The sequence below is a fragment of the Microtus oregoni genome, unplaced genomic scaffold, assembly GCF_018167655.1.
Source record: "Microtus oregoni isolate MIOR12 unplaced genomic scaffold, Mior012 000023F_ref0000262, whole genome shotgun sequence".
Classification (NCBI taxonomy): domain Eukaryota; kingdom Metazoa; phylum Chordata; class Mammalia; order Rodentia; family Cricetidae; genus Microtus; species Microtus oregoni.
The window spans coordinates 18,989,485-18,999,291 of NW_024543082.1; positions in this window are offsets into that span (position 1 = coordinate 18,989,485).

The window sequence follows — 9,807 nt, forward strand, 5'->3', positions numbered from 1 at the left end:
TGTCTCTATTTAAGATGATGTTCGCTATGACTTGGAGCAAACTGCCTTTGCTGTGTTAAAGTATGGCCTTGGTATCTTTAATCTTTCCAGGATATTATTTTTATATTAATTAAATTTTCCCATCTCAAACAAGTTTCTTTTGTGCCCTCCTCCCCTCTCAGTTCCTTTCCCCAACCTCCCATCTTTCCCCTTCCCCACTTTCAGTTTTCCATTCTCTTCAGCAAAATACAGCCCCCCCCATGTATATCAGCCAGTCATGCATATCAAGTTGCATTGTGCCAAGGCACCTTCTTCCCTACTAAAGCTGAATTAGGTGATCCAGTAAGAGAAAAGGGTGCTAAAGTAGATAACCGAGTCAGAGTCAGCTCCTCTCCCTCTGTTAGGAGTCTCACTAGAAGACCAAGTTATACAACTACAATATATGTGAATAGAGCCTAGGTCAGTCAGTCCCATTCAAGTTCTCTAGTTGGAGATTCAGACTCTGTGAGCCCTTATGGGCACAAGTTCATAATCCTATCTCCCCATCTTCCACAAGATTCCCCAAGGTTGGTCTAATGTTTGGCTACAAGTATGCATCTGTTTCCATCAGTTTCTGGGTAAAACCTCTCTGGTGACAATTTGGATAGGGAATGATCTTTAGGTATAGCAGAATATCATTAGATATCATTTGACTGACCTTTTTCTGTTTTGCCAGTCATGTTTGGTACTATTCTAGGTCTCTGAATGTCCAGCCTCTGGGTTCTGGCCCTCCACGATGTGTCAGGGGTTGGCCTCCTCTCATAGTATGGGTCCTAAGATGGACCAGTCATTGGTTGACCACACTCATAATGTCTGTTCTACCTGTGTCCCAGCATACCTTGAATGTAAAAAAAAAAAAAAAAAAAAAACTGTATTTGGTTTCCCAGCTCCCCAGACTCAAAAAATTACACAGAAATTGTATTAATTACATCACTGTTTGTCCTATTAGCTCAGGTTCTTATTAGCTAACTCTTACATCTTAAATTAACCCATTTAAATTATTTTATATTTTACCATGAGATTCATGGTTTCTTACCTCTTGCTTCTTGAGCAGCTACATGGATGGCTTCTGCATGACTCCACATTCTTTCTCAGTGCATTCAGTTTAGTTTTCCTACCTAGCTATATTCTGCCCTGCCATAGGCCAAAGCAGCTTCTCTTTTAATCAATGATAATAAAACACACTCACAGAACACACAGGGATATCCCACATCATCTTCCCTTTTCTGTCTAAATAAAAAGGAAGGTTTCAAATTCAGCATAGTAAATTTACATATACAAAACAGCTATATATGACAAAATTAAAGAAATATTCTATTATCTAGTTTATCTTTATGAGTCAAAAGTTTTATATCAAAGCTAGGAGGTGTTGTCACATGCCTTTAATGCCAGCACTTCAAAGCTAGAGGAAGCAGATCTCTGTGAGTTTGAGGCCAGCCTCGTCTACAAGACCTAGCTCCAGAAAAGGCTCCAAAAGCACAGAAAAATCCTGTCTCGAAGGACAAAAAAAAAGTTTCATATCTAATTTGTCTTTTATCTTAAATAAGCAAAACTATAACTATCTGTCTTCAGCTTCATCAAAGACCCCATAAGGATATAATATTACCTAAGGAAACAAGAAGTGCATTGTAAGCAACTTCTAAAACAATAGAACTGACAGAGGCCTCACTCTGCCTTGACAGTCATCCAAAGTTCTTCTGTAATATTGGAGTATTCATCTTCAATCTATAGGCCCATAGTATCTGGCAGAATTTTCCATAAAGCAGCAAATTTGAAAATCTGTTTTGCCTATATTCGCAGTTTGTCAGTCACTATCTTCTGTGTCCTACAGAACGTCTGGCAGACTCTTTTACAAAGCAGAAACCCTGAAGTACTGTCCCACCTTTGTGTGACATGTTTAGCAATATTTTTTCTGTGGGTCCTGCTTGTCCAGTTTATACAGCATACCATCAAGCAGTCCAAGAAAGAACAGTCTCTTTCCCAAATGACTGGCCTTGTCACATTCAAGTCAAATTCCATAATAAGTTTCTTCAATGCCATCAACCTATCTGAAGTAACTGGTACTGCCAGAAGCAGAAATGTCTCACTATCAAGAAAAGTCTGTTTTAAAACCTTTTTAAATGTCATATTCTGTAGGTCTTTGAAGTGTTGAAGATTATCAATCTAAGTGAAATATATCTGTGTATATTTGGAAAAGATAACTAACGTGACTACAAGTTGGACTATTATAAATGACCATCTATTAATTCATAAAATTAAGTATACATTACATTTTAAAATAAGCTGTATAAAAATAATACCTTAAACAAGATTAGAAATATGCATATATTAAAATTTACCTTAAATCTGTGTCAATAAACCAAAGTCCATACCAATGTATTCATTTCTATATCATACCCCCTATTTTTTTTAGAAAGAGATTGACTGTGACCATTAATCATTTACAATCAACCCCTTTAAATGAAAACAAACATTTATAAACAATCATTTTCATTTTGGAAATTTGGGCATTGTTTTCTTCCAACTGCTTCCTGTTGTTTGTTAGACAAGGTATGTTTAGAATTCACGGTGACTTTTTGTGGGGTCTTGTTTCATAAAAAAAGAAAACACATTAGCCTGGAAGAAATCCATAGGAGTCAGTGAACGGACATGTAGCCCCACTGGAATGAGATACTGGAAATTTACCTGTTAAGCTACAGTCACATAGCAATACACAGATTAATGGAGATGGGTTAGTTTAAGATATAATAAGAGTTAGCCAGAAATACACTTAAACCTTTGGCCAAACTGTATTTTAAATAATATGGTTTCTGTGTGGTTTTTTCAAAAGTCTGGGCAGTTGGGAACACCTAAAACAGTAGCATATGAGCAGCCATCTTCGGGCTGCTCAGGATCTTGGGGAGGTCAAAGTGAGGCCTTGGCTTCCCCCACAAGCAGTGGTGCTGTGGTCACCTAGTCACAGCCTCTGTTGTTATTGACCAGATGGGAAGAGTGAAGGAAATGTGGCATTTGGCCTAGCAATGAACTAGGTTACCACTGAGATTGTGGCAGTCTATGCACAGGGGCTGTAGCCAGCTGAGTCTGACCTGTGCTGTGTGGTGGAGCCAGGAAAGCAAGGAGACAAAGAAGTTTAAAGGGCTATACCTCCGCAGTGTGCGCCCAGAGCAGGTTAAAGAAAGCCTGAGAGGCTACTTGACCCATCAGGCAAGGAATCTACATGGATAATTCTATAATTTTTAACAAAGAAGAGGATTCAGGAATTCTCCTAATTTTATGTTTAAAAGATTTAAAAACAAATAAGCAAAGATAGTAAGAACAGGCAAGGATATACCTGCCTAAGCTTGTGGTCACACACTGCAGTCTCGGAGCCACTGCAAAGGCGGACACCTGAGAGCCTGCAAATTCAGCAGCCACCTCTAACACTGGCCTCTGATGGGACTGTTAAAGTCAAAAGCATGGCCTGTGCCTCAGCACAGCAGGCAATGAGGGACAGGCACCTCCTTGTCACTAAGACCCAGGCAGGACAGAAAAGCAGCAGAGGGAGCATGGCTTGGACCTTGCCAGACAACTCACCTTTGCCTATGAGTCTAGCCTGACCTGAGAGCCAAGTTGAAAAAGAAAGGAGCCACAGGGGACTGCAGATTCAGGCCAGCCAAGTGTCTGTGAAAATGTAAATACGCAGGTTAAATGTGTTTCTTTTTTCCATTTTACATTCTTTGCTTCTTTGTCAAAAATGTGGTGCTCGTAACTGTGTAGATTGATATCCAGGTCTTCGATTTGGTTCCATTGGTCCTTATATCTGTTTTTATGTCAGTATCGGGCTGTTTTCAGCACTGTAGCTTTGTAGTAGAGTTTAAAGTCAGGGATTGTGATGCCTTCAGAAGTTCCTTTATTGTACAGGATTGTTTGGCTAACCTGGGTTTTTTTTTTCCTATATGAAGTTGAGTATTGTTATTTTGAGGTCTGTGAAGAATTTTTGCTGAAATTATGATGGGCATTGCACTGAATCTGTAGATTGCTTTAGGTAAGGTTGCCGTTTTTACTATGTTAAATTCTACCTACTCAAGAGCATGGGAGATCTTTCCATTTTCTGATGGCTTCTTCAGTTTCTTTCTTCAAAGATTTAAATTTCTTTTCATATAGGTCTTCCTCTTGTTTGTTTAGAGTTACTCCAAGATATTTCAAGCATTTGTGGCTATCGTAAAGGGTGATGTTTCTCTGATTTTTTTTCTCAGCCTTTTAATCACCTATATAAAAAGACGGGCATTTAGATTATTTCCAGGTTCTGGCTATGACAAAAAATGCTTCTCTGAACATAGTTGAACACATGTCCTTGTGGTATGATTCAAAATCCTCTAGGTATATACCCAAAAGTGGTATTGCTAGGTCCTGAGGTAGTTTGTTGCCTAATGATGGAGGAAGGTCATTGGCTAATAAAGGAACTGCCTTGGCGCATTTTATTGGTTAGAGGATAGGTGGGAGGAGTAAACAGAACAGCACGCTGGGAGGAAGAGGAAGTGAGCTCAGAGTCTCGACAGCTCTCCTCTTGGGAGCAGACGCCTGAGAGAGACGCCATGCCCCGCTCCCGGGATGAAGCTCCGACCCAGGATGGACATAGGCTAGAATCTTCCCGGTAAGCACACCTTGGGGTGCTACACACAGATGATTAGAAATGGGCTAAATTAATATGTGAGAATTAGCCTAGAAGAGAATGGGCCAAGCAGTGTTTAAATGAATACAGTTTGTGTGTAATTATTTCGGGGCATAAGCTAGCCGAGCAGGCGGCTGGGGTGCCAGGGACGCAGCCCCACCGCGCTCCAATTACTACAGCCTAATTTTGTGAGAAATTGGCATACTGGTATTCAGGGTGGCTGTGCCAGTTTGCACTCCCACCTGCAAAGGAGGAGTGTTCCCTTTACCCCACTGCTTCTCCAGAATAAGTTGTCATCAGTGTTTTTGATCTTGGCCATTCTTACAAGTGTAAAATGAAATCTCAGAGTTTCTTTTGATTTACATTTCTCTGATGGCATGAGCAACCTTTACTAAGGCAAGGTGAAAAAAAACCCTTGCATTGGATTATGGAAAAGACCCGACCCTGTATTAATATGGGATCAAGGATATGTTTGTGATTTTTTTACAGGAAGAAAATGAAGCTGGATGAGATAACTTTTACAGCAGAGGAGTACCAGCCTTGATGACATCACAGCTACTGATGACAGCATAGGAGAAGTGGAAAGAGGTTCCTGAATGCATGATCCTGATTTCCTCATACCATCATGCTGCAGGCTAAGAAAAGGGAGTACCTGAACCAAAGATCCTGACTGACAACAATTTGCTGAAGTCTGACAAAGAAAAGAAGATCGTGTTGACTACTGGTAATTTCCAGCCTCTTGATGGAATTGCTATGCAGAGTTCCAGACCTAGTGAGTCATGGTTACCTTGGAGCTGGACCAGAAATGCAGACTGAATATTTGAGTGTTTTACTCTTTGGGAAACAAAACTCATTTTGACAGTATGGTATTCAATTTGCTGTTGAAATATAGGATGTGAGAACTGAGACCTAAACTTTCCCCTCAGGGGAAAAAGGACTCATTACAAGGAGTGTGAAGCCTATCTTCAAATATGAGGAGAGTAGCCTAAGGGTTTTGCTGCTCTCAGAAACCGAGACAATTTCTTAAAAACAACAATGTAACCCATCAGAAAAACCTTTTTCTTGTCTTCTGATTAGAATGGATATAAGAGAATTGTGATATGTCAAATTGTGATATTATTAATTTCCATTCTAGAATTAGGTAATTGACCTGGTAATGTTTGTAACTGCTGTATTTTACTATAAGATGTTAACTAAGTTTGACATTTCCTACGAGTACTTAGATTTAACATATTTGGTAAGAAATTTAGATTTTGATACAGTTTAAAATTGTTAAGTGGCTCTGTAGACCAACTGAAAAGGGCATTTCCAACCCTGGGGATCCTCACTTCTTTAATTAGGAGCCTGTAGCCATTAGGAGCATGATCATTCACAAAACATTATCTAATTTCAGATGAACTCTCTTGACAAAAAAAAAAAATTGGCTCAGAGACACAGAGTACAGAAGTATTTTTCTCCCTTAATCCTTTGTTTACAGAGGTTGACAGTCATTGATGGGTTTGATCCTTTTTCCTCCCAGTCTCCTAAGACAGGAACTTGTATGATTAAAATAGAGGTACCGAAGATGGGTAAGTCTGGGAAAGAGAAAAGTGTTCAGATAAGGCAGATGTGATCATCTGTCTTGTTGTAGAAGCACACGCTTTATTAAAATTAATAAAACGGGAGGAACTATAGAAGCCCGAAAAATGCGGGCCCATTTCCACCTTGTCTGCAGGTGAGTATTTAGAGACTGACAGGCATAGTTGCATGTCCTAACTCAGGAGGTGACTGCTTGGTTCTCTTGAAATTAAAATAGCTCAATGCCATCCTGACAGGTGGTCAGGATATGTAAATGTACTTCTGCTCCTACTTTTGTAACTATGAGGTTACCTAGGAAGGGTGGCCTTCAGCATATGTGACCTAGAGCACCTTAGCTACCTAGGTAACAGAATGCTAATGATGCCACAGAGTGATAAAGCTCTGTGTATATGGTGTGTTACATTTACTGATTTTCATATATTGAACCATCCCTGGGTTGAAGTCTCCTTGATCATTTGGATAATCTTTTTGATGTCTTCTTGGATTTGGTTTGCCAGTATTTTATTGAGTATCTTTGCATCTATGTTCATAAGGGAAATTGGTCTGTAAATCTTTTTCTTGGTTGGGACTTTATGTGGTGTGGACTCAATGGTAACTGGGATCTCGTAAAATGAGTTGGGCAAGGGGTGTAGGAGGTCCTTCTTTCTATGTGTTGCTTGTATTAGTTAATGAATAAAGAAACTGTCTTGGCCTGATAGGGGCAGAACTTAGGTAGGCAAAGAAGACAGAACCGAATTCTGGGAGGAAGAAAAGAAAGCAGAGAGAACCGTCATGGAGCTGCCAGTGCCAAACATGATGAATCTTCAACAGTAAGTCACTACCACATGGTGATACACAGATTAATAGAAGTGAGTTAAATTAAGATGTGAGAATTAGACAATAAGAAACTAGAGCTAATGGGCCAAGCAGTGTTTTCAAGAATACATTTTCTGTGTGATTTTTTTTTGGATATAAGCTAGCCGAGCGGCAGGGACAAACAAGTGGGCCCCCCATAAAACAGGCAAGGTTTCTGCTCTCTATTTTTTGGAATGATTTGATGAGTATGGTCTTAATGCTTCCTTGAAAGTCTGGTAGAATTCTGCACTAAAACTATCTGGCCATGGATGGTTTTTATTTGTTTGTTTGGTTTTTGGTTGGGAGATTTTTAATGACTTCTTCCATTTCACTAGGGATTAAGGTTTAGATTGATTATCAGATCTTGATTTAACTTTGGGAAATGGTACTTACTAACAAAAGTATTTCTTTTTAGCTTTCCAATTTGGCGGACTACAGGTTTTATTATAAAGTACATCCTTATGATTCTCAGATTTTCTCAGTGTCTGTTGGTATATACTTCTTTTGATTTCTGATTTTGTTTATTTGGATATTCCTTGTGTCTTTTAGTTAGTTTGGATAAAAATTTGTGAATCATAATATTTTTTCCCAAAAAGTCATTCTTTTCTTTCATTGATTTATTGTATTGTTTTCTTGGGTTCTATTTATTGACTTCAACTCTCAATTTGACTGTTTCCTACAATCATCTCCACTTCTTTTTGTTGTACAGTTTTCAAGGGTGCTGTTAAGTTGTTAGTGTGAGCTCTAGATTTTTTTATGTAGGCACTATTACTATGAACTTTCCTCTTAGGACCACACTAATTCTGAACCATGAGTTTGGTTATGTTGTGTATTCAGTTTCATTCAATTCTAAAGTCTTAAATTTCTTTCTGTATTTCTGTCTTTACCCATTTTTAATTCAGTAAAGAGTTGATCAGTTTCCATGAGTTTGTAAGCTTTTCTGTTGCTCCTGTTATTTCTGATATCCAGCTTCAATCTGTGGTGATATAGTCAGATGAAGGGATTTATATCAGTTTTCCTGTATCTATTGAGATTTACTTTGTGTTGGAGTATGTTTTTAATTTTGGACAAAGTTCCATGAGGTGCTAAGTAGAAGAAGGTATATTCTTTGTGTTTGTGTGAAATGTTCTGTAAATATCTATTAGATCCATTTGGTTTATAAGAGAGGTGGGGCGAAGATTCAGTCATGAAGAGAATTATCTTCCACAAGTAGAACAGGGAAGAGAGACAACGAACGGAGCTACTTGTAATCTCTGCCCTTGTATGTCCTAGTCTGTTGCAGAATTACAGTACTAGATCTCTTAACTCTTTATGTCCTGACTTAAACATGAAGAAGTTGTAATGAAAACATAGATAAAAAGAACTCGTCCGTTAGATATGTTTGAGTGACAATTATGAATTTATTTACTGCTTGACACATATTGATTTTCTACTATCAAAATAGGCACTAATTTTGATATTAACACTGTTCCTTGTTGTTTGTAGTTTTTACTTTTATGCCTTTGCTCTTTGCACTTTTGTGGACCAACCACCCAGCTCCCAAAGAAGGGAGGAAGTGGAAATTTTGATTCTTATTATTTATAAAGTAATAAATATTATCAGAGGAACAAAAGAAAAAATAAATAAGACACTGATTTACATATTAGCTTAGGCTTCTTACTAACTAACACTTGTATCTTAAATTAACCCATTTATTTTATGCTGTATGTTGCCACAAGGCTGTGGCTTACTGGGTAAAGTTCTGGCATCTGTCTTCTTTGGCAGCTACATCGCATCTCCCTGACTCTACCTTTTTTATCCCAGCATTAAGTTTAGTTTTCCTGCCAAGCTCTATTCTGCCCTTCCAGAGGACCAAAACAGTTTCTTTATAAATCAATGGTTACAATGCATATTGACAGCATAGAGAGGGGAATCCCACATCATATGTATTCAATGATTAATTTAAAATACAACTGTCCAGCTACTTGGTAGCAAGCAAGTGAAGAAAGAAGGCCTGCTAGTGGCGGACTTGAAGGTGTTGCTTGTTATGGTATCTGACAGTGTTAACATTTATGATCATGTAAAATGTGCCAGGACTCGGAAGTCGATGGAAACTATTCCTGGAGGATGTGGGTGAAGAATATCCAGTCAGCACTGTTGATCACCATTTGCTAATCCTTCTTCTTCTTTGACCTGCTACTTGGGGAAAGGAGATAGTAGATAGCCATTCACAGCATGTATGGCAGTAAGACCCAAGCTTTGTTTTTCATTCTCATTACTGTTTATTTCATTAACTTCTCATATTAATCCACGCTCATGACAGAATTATTTATTTTGTTTATTTCAGTCACCTTTTGTAATAAAACAAGGTAAAATAAAACCACATGAAAATTGAATAGTCACAGGAGGTTAATGGCTGTTGAGTATTTTTTGCATCTTATTATTATTACAAATTTTTACCTCCTCCCCTTACCCCCAATTCTCCTCCCCTTTCCTCTCTAGTCCAAAGAGCAGTCAGGGTTCCCTGCCCTGTGGGAAGTCCAAGGTCCTCCCCCTCTCCATCCAGGTCTAGGAAGGTAAGCATCCAAACAGACTAGGTTCCCACACAACCAGTAGAGGTAGTAGAATCAAAACCCAGGGCCATTGTCCTTCGCTTCCCAGTCAGCCATCCTCGTCAGCCACATTCAGAGAGTCCAGTTTGATTCAAGCTTTACCTGTATATTTATACTGCATGACTAGAGGCTGCC